Here is a 15,696-nt window from a genome sequence, read left to right on the forward strand (position 1 = left end):
TGTGGAGATTTTATTTTTAAGTGTCCATGCTGCTGTGTGTTTAGGTTAGAGAAGGCAGGTTGAAGAAGTGCATCTTGCACTTGGAGGGGAAGGTGAGGAGATTAGGGTTGCCAACCCTCCCGGTTTTGCCGGGAGTCTCCCAGAATCGGGCTCCATCTCCTGGAGGCTACTGAAGCCAAACCAGGAGATTTTAGGCCGCTAAAAGTCCAGCAGCGCAGCGGGGCTAAGGCAGGCTCCTGCCCCTGCCCTGAGCACTGACTCCGCAGCTCCCATTGGCCGGGAACTGTGGCCAATGGGAGTTGCAGGGGTGGTGCCTGTAGAGGGGGCAGCGCGTGGAGCTCCCTGCACCTCCCCAGGCCGCAGGTACTTACCGGCCTCTTCTGTGAGCGGCGTGGGTGCCTTGGCCCTGCTGTGCCACCGACTGGGAGATGCCCAAGGTAAGCACCACCAGGCAGGAGCCCGCACCCCTCACTCCCTCCCGTACCCCAACCCTCTGCCCCAACCCTGAGCCCCCTCCCGCACCCAAACTCCCTCCCAGATCCCACACCCCCTCCTGCACCCCAACTCCCTGCCCCAGCCTGGAGCCCCTTCCAGCACCCAAACTCCCTCCCAGAGCTTGCACCCTGTACTCCTTCCTGCACTCCAACCCCCTGCCCCAGGCTCAGCCCGGAGCCCCCTCCCACATTCTGAACCCCTCGGCCCCAGCCTGCACCCCCTCCCACACTCCAACACCCTGCCCCTGCCAGTGAATGTGATTGAGGGTGGGGGAGAGTGAGCTACAGAGGAAGGGGGGATGGAGTGAGTGGGGCGGGGCCTGGGAGAAGGGGCGGGGCAGGGGACAGGGCAAGGGTGTTTAGGTTTGTGTGTTTAGACAATTGGCAACCTAGATGAGATTTGTGATGGTCCTAAGTTTTCATGAGAGTTCGTTCCATAGCCTCAGACTGGCTCTTGAGAAACCTCTGCCTCCTACACACCCACCTTATCCAGCAACACTAACTTTATTCCTTATCTTTCTCAGTGTACTAACAAACCCATCTGGCTGGGCAGAAGCAACACACCGTGTCTTTGTTCACACATGTTAGTAAGGATATGAAAGTATCAAAAATCAAGCCCAAAATTCTATCTCAGGCTGACAAACAGGCCTGTATACTAACAAGTTATACTGGTATAGAACATAAGAACGGCCATATTTGGCTAGACCAAAGGTCCATCTAGCCCAGTGTCCTGTCTTCCGACAGTGGCCAATGCCAGGTGCTTCAGAGGGAATCAACAGAACACAGCAATTTATCAAGTGATCCATCCCCCGTTGGCTAGTTCCAGCTTCTAGCCGTCAGATGTTTAGGGACACCCAGAACATGGGGTTATGTTCCTGACCATCTCGGCTAATAGCCAGTAATGGACCTAATGTCCTCGAACTTATCTAATTATTTTTTGAAGGTATAAAGGTATCTTATATTAGTAAGCTATAAGCACATTTTTTACTGGTATAACTATGTCCACACTACAGGGAGTTGTACCACTTTAACTACACTGGTACAGTTAAAGCAGAACAACTTATATGTGTAGACAAGGCCTAAAATACAAAAAACAGAACTGTCTTCTCTATCACATTCTCTTTACTTATACATTGATGTATTGTCATGGTTACTGCTGAGTGTGGGAGGGGAAAACTCTCACAGACTAGCAAAAGATCAGATTACAGCTCAGTAATTAACATGTCTGTGGGGTTAGTGATGTCACTGCTTCACAAACATGACGCTACATGGCCTGCTGAGACCAAAACGGTGTGTCCAAGAGGAAAATGCCAAGAAGAATAAAAGAAAGGGTTTAAAAAAAATTATTAGGAACACTTAAAATCACAGTGCTGCTAACGTTTGCGATATTATTGTTAGTCGCACGATATTTGGCATTTTCTTAAAGCGCCAACTGTGGGAATTCAAGAAGTTACAGGAGAATCTTAGCTGAAAGTTTCTAGCCTTCACAGATGAGAAGAGCTTGAAAAGATGAAGTGTGTGTGCACCGTTAGGACTCAGAAACCAGAAGACAAATAAACGGAACACAAAATTTATTACACCTCTACCCCGATATAACGCGACCCGATATAACACAAATTCAGATATAATGCAGTAAAGCAGTGCTCCGGGGGGGCGGGGCTGCGCACTCTGGTGGATCAAAGCAAGTTCGATATAACGCGGTTTCACCTATAACGCGGTAAGATTTTTTGGCTCCCGAGCGTTATATCGAGGTAGAGGTGTATTTTTTAAAAAAAATACCATGATTTTAAACCCAATCGCATGATTTTTGCCTCATGATTGTTAAACTGTTAGGGCTGGTAATACATGCTAACTTATGAGGACTGTGAGAAAAAAATCAAAAAGGTCTTCAAAATAGAAGAGAAAAGCAAAGAGAATTAAGAATTAAGCTCCCACTTAAGAGCTTTTTGCCAGTTGCTGGAACTGTGCCATGGAAGCTCCCTCTCTCATCTTGCTTGGAGAATCTCCCCAAATTATTTGCCGTTCACCCCCTGGAGGCAAGGAGGATGGAAAACAGCCAATCAGTTCTATGATCTATTCTGCAATCGAATACCAGCAGCACCCTCTGTTGTGTATATTTAAAATTACAGAATGCAATAATAAGTCCAAGACACTGTTTCTTGGAGATTTCTCATTGGACTTTAATTCAGCTCTCAAAGTAATGGTGCCTTAAAGAAAAGAGAGTGAAGGAGAAATGAGAATGAATTTAATCCCAAATGTTCACATTATCATAACCTGGCAGAAAGGCTTTGACAGAGTATAGGAAATTCAAAAAAGAGCAAAGGGACAGGAGATGGGGACTTACAAGGAAGGATTGAAATAATTAAATAGATGACGTTATGAGTATAATATAATATCTCATTGAAAGGTGACAGGACCTTTACCGCATTATATCCAAATTTGTGTTAATCGGGTTGCGTTATATCAAGGTAGAGGTGTAGTATATAAAAATGGGCTTAACTCAGTTCTGGAGGACTGCCGATGCAAGCATGGTATCAGATAGATACACATTACAAATACACGTCTTGGTCTGTTTCCATAAGAAATTTGCTGATAGTTCTCAGCACACAATAGACCAGCAGCAGGTAAACATGGTTAAGTGTCTCCCTCACTTCCTCACTGGACACAAGCATTGTACAACTGTACATGTCTAGTTAAATTCAACAACCTGTTTGCCTGGCCCAGACCCTAGCCGTTTTACAGGCTTGCCGTGCAATAAAACACCTTTACAGAGTGACTGGCAGATCATGAAATTGCAGCATGTGACCTTCAGAGTCGTTTGCCAGCGATGGCTCTGGCAATTAAATGAATTGGCCCATCCTCAGAGAAGCACATAAATCATTCACATTCCATCCCCTCTGGCTGCAGGAAAGGCTCCTGAGCGGAGGTATGCAAAACGCTGGCTGGATTCTGTCCCTGCTGAAGTCAATGGGAGTCTAGCTATTGACTTCAATGGGAGCAGCGTTTGGCTCTCCCCGCTTCTGCGCAAAAAAGCAAATATTCTTTTCCTCAAGGCCCAGCCCAAGTGATGGTGGGGGAAGGGAGGCAAGGATCCTCCACCCCCAGGCTGAAGAACAGGAGTGGAGCACGAGTCCAATGGGAACACTGGGAGTAGCCTCCGCGGACCTGCCATCCTCTTTCTGTAGGCAGAAGATCTGCATAGGAATGGTTTCGCAGTCCCTTCTCCCACCCCATCTTACCCAGATGCCTCCCTCTTCAACAGCAGGAAGGGATCCCTTTGTGGACCTGAACTCTACGTACACAAGAGGTCACAAACCCAGGTCTTGAGCCGGGGCCCACTGAAGTCAATGTAATGTCTCCCATCAGGCTGACTTCTCATCTTGCTCTCTTCTGAGCAGCAGTTGCCAGGGCAAAGACGACTCATATCAATAACAGAGGAAGAGGCAGGATATGCCCCAAATATCTCATTGTCAGGTTTGTTAAAAAAAAAAAACCCAAACTTATAAGTGAGCCCTCTATCGTAATGGCCCAGAACACTAACCCGATTTGCAGCAGAATTACAATGGTGTATTAGGCCACTGGTTTGGTAGAACAACTGATTGATCTTTTAAAATGTATCCATCTCCATCTAATTGTCTCGGTTCTTGTATGGCCTTCTTCACCATGACAGCTGGACATCTCTGTGACGTTGTGCAGTCTATATGGTTTTATAAAAACTTGATAATAAGTCAATATAATGTAACGGAGATAGTTTTAGAGAAAATACAGTAATAAGTGAATGTAACGTAACTGGGATATGCTTCATCCAAAAGGTCTCTTGTAAGGTATCATTACAAAGCTTCTTGTGGCACCTTTGAGACTAACAGAAGTACTGGGAGCATAAGCTTTCGTGGGTAAGAACCTCACTTCTTCAGATGCAAGTAATGGAAAACTCCAGAGGCAGGTATATATCAGCGTGGAGATAACGAGGTTAGTTCAATCAGGGAGGGTGAGGTGCTCTGCTAGCAGTTGAGGTGTGAACACCAAGGGAGGAGAAACTGTTTCTGTAGTTGGATAGCCATTCACAGTCTTTGTTTAATCCTGATCTGATGGTGTCAAATTTGCAAATGAACTGGAGCTCAGCAGTTTCTCTTTGGAGTCTGGTCCTGAAGTTTTTTTGCTGTAAGATGGCTACCTTTACATCTGCTATAGTGTGGCCAGGGAGGTTGAAGTGTTCTCCTACAGGTTTTTGTATATTGCCATTCCTGATATCTGACTTGTGTCCATTTATCCTCTACGTAGTGAAAGGATACGCAAGAGGATAAATGGACACTTTCACTCTATGCATCCGAAGAAGTGAGGTTTTTACTCACGAAAGCTTATGCCCAAATAAATCTGTTAGTCTTTAAGGTGCCACCAGACTCCTTGTTGTTTTTGTAGATACAGACTAACACGGCTACCCCCGATACCTGAAGAAGTGAGGTTCTTACCCACGAAAGCTAATGCTCCCAGTACTTCTGTTAGTCTCAAAGGTGCCACAAGACCCTCTGTTGCTTTTTACAGATTCAGACTAACACGGCTACCCCTCTGATACATTACAAAGCTTATAATCTACCGAGTATGATCATCTGATTTGTATAAATGTACCACTCTTGTATCTAAAACTAGAAATATAAAATGTAACTCTGAGGGCCTATTGTAATTGTGTAAAGTGTGGACCATTAATGATGGTTTGGAATCTTGATGACTCCCATTGTCTGCAGATGGCTGTATTTACCTGTGAGTCTTCCTGTATATGTGTGTGCTGGCAAGTGAGTAATGAAGTCTTGCAGTGACATGTGATCATGTCACCTGAACTGGAATCCATCTTTAACCTGGTGCTTTTCCAGTGAGGGGGGGTGGAAACCCAGAGGGACAAAGGGTTCCCGCCTTATGCAAAAGATATATAAAGGGGGGAAGAGAACAGAGAGGAGGAGGAGCCATCATGAAGAATCCCCTAGTTACCACCTGAGCTGCAACAAGAGCTGTACCAGGGGAAAGAATTGTGCCCAGGCCTGGAAGGTGTCCAGTCTGAGAAAAACTTACTGAAACATCTCTGAGGGTGAGATTATCTGTATTTAGTTTGATTAGACATAGATTTGCGCATTTTATTTTATTTTGCTTGGTGACTTACTTTGTTCTGTCTGTTACTACTTTGAACCACTTAAATCCTACTGTCTGTATTTAATAAAATCACTTTCTATTTAGTAATTCACTCAGAGTATGTATTAATACCTGGGGGAGCAAACAACTGTGCATATCTCTCTATCAGTGTTATAGAGGGCGAACAATTTATGAGTTTGCCCTGTATAAGCTTTATGCAGGGTAAAACGGATTTATCTGGGTTTAGACCTCATTGGGAGTTGAGCATCTGAGTGCTAAAGACAAGCACACTACTGTGAGCTGTTTTCAGGTAACTTGCAGCTTTGGGACAAGTGATTCAGATCCTGGATCTGTGTTAGAGCCAGACAGGAGTGGCTGGCTCAGCAAGACAGGGTGCTGGAGTCCTGAGCTGGCAGGGAAAACAGGAGCAGGGGTAGTCTTTGCACATCGGGTGGCACCTCCCAAGGGGGTTTCTGTGATCCAACCCGTCACAATCTCCTAAGAACAAGAATCATCTTACAAAACTCTCTGTTCTTTCTCTGCCCCCAAGAATAGCTTCAAAGTCGTTCTGGTTGGAAATTTTTTTGATGGAACAGTCGGAAAACGCTGTCGGGGTGGGTATTTTATTTTGGGACACTGTAGATGGATGCCTAGGCCTTGTCTATACTAAAGGGAAATCTCGATAGAGCTACGCAATTTGAGTTACGTGAATAGCATAACTCAAATCAACGTAGCTTAGATCTACTTACTGCGGGGTCCACACTACACGATGTTGACGGGAGACACTCTCCCGTCGACTCCCCTTACTCTTCTCGATCCGGTGGAGTAAAGGAGTCGACGGGAGAGCGATTGGCAGTCGATTTAGCGAGTCCTCACTAGACCCGCTAAATCGACTGCTGCTGCATCGATTGCTGCTCGTCAATCCCCCGGTAAGTGTAGACAAGCCCTGAGAATTTCCCATCTGTGAAATGAGGATCATAGCAGTGCTTTACCCTACAGGGAAGGTAAACACATTAAAGATGGTGCCGTGCTCAGATGATCCGGTGATGGGAGCCACAGAAGTACTTTAGATAGAAAGTTTGCACCATTAGGCATGTCTTAGGCCTGGCAGATTTATTATTATGTATATTAAAAGATTGACTGAGAATCCAGGCCCAATGTGCTAGGTGCTGTACAAACATTTATTTAAAAGACAGTCCCTGCCCAAAGAATTTGATATCTAAGCTCTAACAAACCTAAATGATCCCAGGATGCAGAACTCACAGGCAGATGGAATCCTATCTTCCATAAACCAAGTTACAGGCAACCCCATATGAAAAGGCAGAAGACATTCAAACCTGGCCTGAGATTGCTCATCGTGTCGGTCTCATGCATCGTACAATTTATAATCCTCAGTAAGAACATCTCCCCAGCCCGCGGCTTCATTTTCTGTGCACAGCTACCCCAGCATTTTAATTGTCCCATAAATTTGATGGAAAAGATTTGATGCCGGGTGCTCTTAAAATGCCACGTCTCGAGCACTGCAGTTAATGAATGGCTCCCAACGATTCACATTTCAATCTATATGCAAATGTGTCCTCTGCTTGGCTCATGCTGGACTTTTCATCACGGTATGACTGCTATCCAGGGAAGCCTCAGACTCGTAGATCACACAGGTACAAGACATAAATGGGAGAAGACTTAAATTATTCTGTATTTATGAGGCAGCGAATATAAGCTGTGGGCTTATGCTTTTGTTTTTAGAATACCATGATCACAAATCAGCCCCTGGAAGGCCTACAATAATGCTTGCTTTATTTTTTCCTCCCTGCTATCAAAATATACACAGCAATCGATCACTTAAAGATACAAAGTCGAACACACATCATCCAATATTATCCAGGAACCTCATAAGGCATGTCAGCTATGAGTGAAGATGATGACTGCTGAGCATGGCTTGGGGATGTTTATAAATGGATTGTGAGATTTGATATAGGTCTCTCCTACTTCCATCTCAGAGGAAGAAAGGGGATAAAAAACAAGAGCACAGAACTATTCCTGCCTGTATACTATATAAACGGGGATGGGCCAGGAACATAGCATTTGGATAAGAATCAGTTGTAGGCTGGGGTTTGAGGCTGAACCAGTGCTAATGCATTGGTTAGAGGCTGAAAATATGGCTCGCTTTCTGTTCATGTTTTATTACCTATCCCCCAACCAGTCTGTTGATGAAACGATCTGTTTTGTTGTACATCTAATCTGTGGGCTCTCTGAGCCAAGCACGGTTTTCTTGTTAGTAATCAGTACAGTGGGGCCTTGGACTTTCATTTGCGGCCCCTATGTGCTCAAAAGCTGTTATCATGAGAGTTTGACCTCAAAGGCCAGAAACCTCTCCATAAGGGTGAAACAGAATGAAGGGGAAAAATCTTGTCGGATCAGATGTGCCGCATATTCTAACCATCTTAGCGCAAAATCCCATGGGAACTGTCTTTTTGTGTGATTTCAACTACATCTGAAACATCAGCAAAAAAAAAACCCAACAAGCTCTGTTTGGTTTTGGATCTGACCCAGAACCAAAACCACAGGGAGGAATCCAGATCCGGAGACCCAAACCTAGACTCACTGAAATGCAAAAGGCCTGGGAAAGGAGGATGTGTCCCATTTCTCTGTACCAGATATAACGAACTGAGATTGCATTGGTTCGGTACTGACTGAAAGGAAAGTGGCGCCAGCTGAATTATGCCACCTCTTCCTGAGGCATCTAGATGTTTCTTGGAGGTCTCCTAAGGAAGCATATATAGCTTCATCCTGCTTTTTTTGTAACACCTGACAGGACCACAGCTCCAGAGGGCATGGGAGCAAGTTACTTATAATAGGAAACTAGTGATCAGCAGGTAAAAGGAGTGTCCTATGGTAGGAGATATCCACTGACGTATCATTGTGTACTGGAGACAATATTGGAATCTGATGTGTGAACAGTCCTTGAGGATAAGCTGAAAACTCCAATCTGCCCCTGTTTCACTAATCCATTTTATGCCAAAAGCTAGGGATGAGAACACCACTCAATCACAGACCCCTGGCTTTGGTATGCATATGTAGGGCAAAGAGGGAGAGGTTGATGTAGCTGGTTTGTCAAGGATAGGGTTACCATTCGGCCGGATTTATCCGGACATGTCCTCCTTTTTGTGCTAAAAATAGCGTCCGGGGGGAATTTGTAAATCACTCAAAATGTCCGGGATTTCCCCCCTCCCCCGGCAGAGCAGAGCGAGCGGCTGGGAGGGCTGCAGGGAAGTCACGGGCTGGACTCCGGAGCAGCTGTAGAGGAGCTCCGCCCTGCATTCTGAGCCGGCAGCTCTCCCCTGCAGCCCGGCTCCGGCAGCACTGTGCAGGGCCAGGGACCGGGTTTTGTTGTGCTGGGGAGCGCAGCCACGTGTCCGGCTCGGCTCGCACAGAGCCCAACACCCTGTTCTGAGCAGCAGGGTAAGGGGGCCAGGGGGCAGGAGAAGGGGCAGGGAGGTTCTGCAGGGGGCAGTCAAGAAACGGGGGGGGGGGGGTCGGGAGTTCAGGGGGGGGCTTTTTGGGGGGAGTGGAGAAAGTTTTGGGCAGTCAGGGTACAGGTAGGGGGTAGGGTCCTGGGGGGCAGTTGGGGGGGGTTTTAGGAGGGGGCAGTTAGGGGACAAGGAACAGGGAGTCTTAGGTAGGGGGTGGGGTTCTGGAGGGCAGTTAGGAGCAGGGGTCCCAGGAGGGGGCAGTCAGGGGACAAGGAGCGGGGGGTGGGGGGCTGGGAGTTCTGGGGGGGCTGTCAGGGGGCAGGAGTGAGGAGAGGGATCGGAGCAGTCAGGGGACAGGGAGCAGAGGGGTTTAGATGGGTCGGGAGTTCGGTGGGGGTTGTCAGGGGGTGGGGAGTGGTTGGATGGGGCGTGGGAGTCCCAGGGGTCTGTCTGGGGGTGGGGGTGTGGATAAGGGTTGGGGCAGTCAGGGGACAAGAGGCAGGGAGGCTTAGATAGGGAGTGGAGTCCTGGGGGGCAGTTAGGGGCAGGGGTCCCAGGAGGGGGCAGTCAGGGGACAAGGAACGGGGGGAGGGTTGGGGGTTCTGGGGGGGGGGGCGGGAAGTGGGAGGGGCAGGGGCGGGGCTAGGGCGGGGCTCCTCCCGTCCTCTTTTTTGCTTGCTGAAATATGGTAACCCTAGTCAAGGAAGGAAAACCTGGTGGAGAATCTGTAGTCATGTAGTTAGGATCTATTTAGTAGGTGCCCGGTACAAAATTCCTGGCCTAGTTCTTTACTGTGTACAAAAGGAGGGTGTGTGTGTGAGAGAGAGATCAACATTTAAGGCCCTGTGCTGTCCTTTATGCTTAAAACAGTATGAGACAGGCGCACAGGCCTCTCAAAACAGGGCTCTTGGTGAAAGGCCCAGATTTCCAGGGCTTAGCTCTGTGCCTGGATTTCCATCTATATAACTGAAAGCAGAATCTCTCCATCTAATCTTAAGTGCCTATCACCCTGGTAACCAATGACCATGCAACAATTAAAGGTACAGCACTGTGTGTGTGCCCTATGTGGCTGTTTTCTCACAGCCTCCCTTGGTTCTGGCATGTGAACTTGATTTCCTGTGTCTGATCAGCTTGGTTTTTTGCTTTCTTCTTTCCTTCTCCTTCAATCTTCCTTGCTGCAAACTGGAGCCACCACTAGGAGAAGGCTTTAACAAAGAGGAGCAGTTTCTATTTAGCTCTGAACAGTCAGAAAACAAGGGCATGATGAGTAGATTCAACTCCCATTGACATCTAAGGGGGTGGCGGAAGCTTACATCAGGCCTGAATTTGGTCCTGGGGAAAGAAAAATACCGCTCACGGGAGAGCGCTGATTTTGTTGCATGTGTGGGTTTTTTAATATGTTTGTTTGTTTGTTGGTCCAGCACAAGAATGGGAGTTAAATGGTGTCTGGACACAGCTTCATGGTGTGATAGTCTATAGGTCAGCTGAGACCTTTGGGATGATTAGGTAATACTCTCAATGCAAGGCAATGCTCTGGGAGTTAACCACTTACCACTACATTTTGTGTGTGTTTGTGTGTGTGTTGTGTATGCTCGCATCTCTTTGGTTTTATTTCCAGATCTAAAAATGTAACTGCTTGAACTGAAACAGTAAACACTGAGGATGAGTCACTGATGTTCTGTGCAGCCAGACAAGCTCTCATTAGGTTACCAGACAAGAATCTGGAAAGGCCCCGCTCTTTTTTCCCCCCTTTGTATACCAAAAAGGAGTTGCCAGGACCAATTTGCCAGTGACTAAAGCGGATAAGTGAGGCTCCCAGCAGGCTCTGCTACAGAACAATATTTCCTTTTCTTCTAATTTGCTGAGTGGAAGGCATAGAGAGCTACATATAAGCCCAATGCAGTTTCTCTTCATTGCTCAGAGCTACTCCTTCCCAACGAGAACTCAGGTCTCAAGGATCAGTTCCTCCAAGAAAGATCCAAGAATGGGCCTGTTTCTTACCTATATCAGATTTGCACCAACATAATTCCTTGATTCACACTAGCGTAAGTCAGAGGAGAATCAGGCCATTAAAATGAAAGGAGCTATACCGACTGACAATGTGATGGGTTGGATCACAGAAACCCCCTTGGGAGCTGCCACCAGATGTGCAAAAGACTACCCCTGCTTCTGTTTTCCCTGCCAGCTCAGGACTCCAGCACCCTGTCTTGCTGAGCCAGACACTCCCGTCTGGCTCCAACACAGACCCAGGGTCTGAATCACTTGTCCCAAAGCTGCAAGTTTACCTGAAAACAGTTCACAGTAGTGTGCTTGTCTTTAGCACTCAGATGCCCAACTCCCAATGGGGTCTAAACCCAAATAAATCCGTTTTACCCTGCATAAAGCTTATGCAGGGCAAACTCATAAATTGTTCGCCCTCTATAACACTGATAGAGAGATATGCACAGTTGTTTGTTCCCCCAGGTATTAATACATACTCTGAGTGAATTACTAAATAGAAAGTGATTTTATTAAATACAGACAGTAGGATTTAAGTGGTTCAAAATAGTAACAGACAGAACAAAGTAAGTCACCAAGCAAAATAAAATAAAATGCGCAAATCTATGCCTAATCAAACTGAATACAGATAATCTCACCCTCAGAGATGCTTCAGTAAGTTTTTTCTCAGGACTGGACACCTTCCAGGCCTGGGCACAATTCTTTCCCCTGGTACAACTCTTGTTGCAGCTCAGGTGGTAGCTAGGGGATTCTCCATGATGGCTCCTCTCCCTCTCTGTTCTCTTCCCCCCTTTATATATCTTTTGCATAAGGCGGGAACTCTTTGTCTCTCTGGGTTTCCACCCCGCCCCCTCACTGGAAAAGCACCAGGTTAAAGATGGATTCCAGTTCAGGTGACATGATCACATGTCACTGCAAGACTTCATTACTCACTTGCCAGCACACACATATACAGGAAGACTCACAGGTAAATACAGCCATCTGCAGACAATGGGAGTCATCAAGATTCCAGGTTTCAGAGTAGCAGCCGTGTTAGTCTGTATCCGCAAAAAGAACAGGAGTACTTGTGGCACCTTAGAGACTAACAAATTTATTAGAGCATAAGCTTTCGTGGACTACAGCCCACTTCTATGCTATATGCATCCGAAGAAGGTGCCACAAGTACTCCTGTTCTTCTTTTTATCAAGATTCCAAACCATCATTAATGGTCCACACTTTACACAATTACAATAGGCCCTCAGAGTTACATTTTATATTTCTAGTTTTAGATACAAGAGTGGTACATTTACACAAATCAGATGATCATACTCAGTAGATTATAAGCTTTGTAATGATACCTTACAAGAGACCTTTTGCATGAAGCACATCCCAGTTACGTTACATTCACTTATTACCGTATTTTCTCTAAAACTATCTCAGTTACATTATATTGACTTATTATCAAGTTTTTATAAAACCATATAGACTGCACAACGTCACAGACACCAGCTGGGGATATGGCCCTCTGAGACTTTTTGAACATTGAAGAGGTGGGAGGGAATACATTGTGGGGGAGGGAATGCCATATGCAAGTTGTCTGCATTCAAGGAAAACAAACACACACACACACACGGGAGAAACAACTCTGAAAAGCAGAAAGGTCCAAGCACTAACTTTTCAAGGAGCATCAAGAAGTGCACAGGTATATTTGTAAAAATCTTTATCACACCCAACTTATTCTTGCTGGCAATAAGCAACCATCCATAACCTGCAACTCTTCAGAGCACGGTATTAAAATGGAAACTGTTCAGATGTAAACCTTTGGCCAGAACCTTAGCTGGTGTAAACTGACATACTTCCCCTAACTTCAATGGAGCTGCACCAATTCACATCAGGCTGAAGATCTGGCCCCATACATGTAACAATAAAGATGCGTGCTCATGTTACCAATGCCCTTTTAGCTTATCACAATGGAGAGGATTTAAAATATTTGTGGGTTTTATTGTACTTCACTTATAATAAACAGTAAAAATCAAAAGAAGTGAGTTTCCCTGTGTCTGTAGCCAGTTACACACGGTCTGATTCTCCAGTGTTATGTTTAGGTTTTAAGAACTTCAGACAGAATGTCAATAAAATGTTTCTCCACATTTTTTGTGGAGGTTCTCTTGAAAAAAATTAAACTGAGAAATGTTAGATTTTTGAAAATAAAGTTTAAATGGGGTTTGTTTGTTTTCCATTGAAAAAAAATGGAAAATATTTCAACAAAACAAAAAATGTCTGTTTTTTCCAAAAAAGATCATTTTTTGTAAAAAAAAATTTCAACAGAAAACATTCAACCAGCTCTCATTTCTTTTCATAAGGAGCCAAGTTCCTTATTCGTTTATTGCACCCCCTCCTTGCCCATGGAGAGATTTGCTTAAAGAAGGACTAAATAATAAGCGAATAAGGATTTCAGGCTTTTATTTTTTTTTAATCTTATTTTTTGATCTCTATCTACTTTACAGTAACACTTGAAATGAATGGAAGCTTTACAAAGACTTATACCAGAGCAGGCAGTGGGACTGTTAATTATTTATACGCTAGAGATTTTGTAAGGTTTGCCATAGGCTGATGGTATTTGAATTATTAAATGATCATAGAATCATATAATTGTAGGCCTCTAGAGGTCATCTAGTCCATTCCCCTGCACTCGTAGCAGGGCAAAGTATTATCTAGACCATCCCTGACAGGTGTTTGTCTAACCTGCTCTTAATAATAGCCAATGATGGAGATTCCACAACCTCCCTAGGCAATTTATTCCACTGCTTAACCACTCTGACAAGAAGCTTTTCCTGATGTCCAACCTAAACTGCCACCACAGGAGGATTCCCCAATCCACTCTAAGGCCACTTGAAATCTGCTTTGCACCACTGGAGAAGCACAGACAGAGTGAATGGGACTGAAGATCTGGCTCACTATAGATCCCAGAGTAAACTTTGATATGCTCTGAATACTTCTGTACAATGACTATGTGTGTTTCTACTAATATACGACCACAAAAGCTTTCAGCATCACAGTTTGAAGCAGGGATATTCTGATCTGAAATGTGCTGTTCTTTAAAATCGGCATCCAGTGTTGTTTTTATTTCCGCTGTCATTTTCCTTAGTGTCACTAATAAATCAGCCAAAGGCAAGTGTGCAACGTTTTATGCTGATGAAAAAAGAAATTAATCCCTTATCTAATCTAGTGAGGCGCAGTTTGTTTATCGCATGGCTGATGCTCTCGGCAGCTCAGTACAAGATTGCTGGCTATGTTTCTGCTGCTCCATTTGATTTTGGGTGTTCCTGACAAGGTGTTAGGTGTTCCTGACAAGCCAATTTTAGAAATACCTAGTCAAGGACAGGTTTCAGAGGGGCAGCCGTGTTAGTCTGTATCAGCAAAAACAATGAGGAGTCCTTGTGGCACCTTAGAGACTAACAAATTTATTTGGGCATAAGCTTTTGTGGGCTAGAACCCACTTCATCAGATGCATGGAGTGAAAAATACAGTAAGCAGTAGATATATATATATAGATATAGATATAGATATAGATATAGATATAGATATAGACAGCACATGAAAAGATGGGAGTTGCCTACCAAGTGCGGGGTCAGTGCTAATGAGACCAATTCAATTAAGGTGGAAGTGGCCTATTCTCAACAGTTGACAAGAAGTGGTGAATATGAAGAGAGGGAAAATTACATTTTGTAGTGACCCATCCACTCCCAGTCTTTATTCAGGCCTAAATTTGATGGTGTCCAGTTTGTAAAGTAATTAAATTAATTCCAATTCTGCAGTTTCTCACTGAAGTCTGTTTTTGAAGTTTTGTTGTTGCTCCAATACATCTGTTAGTCTTAAAGGTGCCACAGGACCCTCTGTTGCTTTTTACAGATTCAGACTAACACGGCTACCCCTCTGATACTCTTACAGGACAGTTAGCCCACGAAAGCTTATGCCCAAATAAATGTGTTAGTTTCTAAGGTGCCACAAGGACTCCTCGTTGTTTTTTCTAGTCAATAGTGTCCAGCATGCCAGATTCTGCTCTTGATTACACTAGTGTAAAGAGACTTCACTGGAGTCACTCCACATGGCCACCTGGATAAGGGCTTGATTCTGCAAGGCACTGAGCATGCTGCTGCTAATCCAGACAGAGGACCTGCTTTGCTGGGGCAGGGCCAGAGTGACGCTGGAACAATTCACGTGCTGAAAGTTAAACACGTGCTTCAGTGCTTTGCCCAATGAGAGGGCAACTTTCAATGTCCTAAATGAGAGCAGATTTTGACAGGCTCTATATCAGGAACTTTGTTGATGCTTTTTAAAGACACCCATAGTTCCAGTATACGCTAAAGCAGAACTTCAGTGAAAATCAAGGTCAAATATAGACGGGATTATCCCTTGAAGAAAGACTATTTTAAAAATGTCCATATCAAACATCTGCAAGCAGCTCTCACCATGCATCCCTGTTTGGCCCCGGACAAGAAAATATAAGTAGTGCATTACGTGAGGTAAAACTCTTTCCAGTTAATCTGGGCTATACAGTGCAATGATTTCCACTAAGCCAATCAAGGACTCAGGCTAATGGGCACAAGATGTGTGTCTTTCGACTGTCCCTTATA

This window comes from Malaclemys terrapin, chromosome 1 (assembly GCF_027887155.1).
Source record: "Malaclemys terrapin pileata isolate rMalTer1 chromosome 1, rMalTer1.hap1, whole genome shotgun sequence".
Classification (NCBI taxonomy): Eukaryota; Metazoa; Chordata; order Testudines; family Emydidae; genus Malaclemys; species Malaclemys terrapin.